Here is a 344-nt window from a genome sequence, read left to right as displayed (position 1 = left end):
TTTTTATTATTAAGAATTACACATAAAAACAATTTAAGAAAATCTCTTCCTACTAATTTATCATTAATTACGTAGCTTGGAAACAAGAGCAAGAACTTGAAAAAAAAAGTTAACTAATATTAGCAACAAAAATAATTTTAAAACGATGGAAAGAGACAAAAAATCATACGGAGACTTGGATAAAAAGAACGGGGCAAACCAACTCTAAAAAAAGTAGAATAAGACAAAGTAGGTCAATATGTTAGAGATTTGGAGTTGAAATAAAAAAATTAAAAATAAAATTATAAAGTAATAAGTAATAGCATAATTAAAAAAAAAAAAAGAAATAATTTCACCAGATCGGA

The sequence above is a fragment of the Nicotiana attenuata genome, unplaced genomic scaffold (genome assembly GCF_001879085.1).
Source record: "Nicotiana attenuata strain UT unplaced genomic scaffold, NIATTr2, whole genome shotgun sequence".
Lineage (NCBI taxonomy): Eukaryota > Viridiplantae > Streptophyta > Magnoliopsida > Solanales > Solanaceae > Nicotiana > Nicotiana attenuata.
This window is presented reverse-complemented; position numbering follows the sequence as displayed.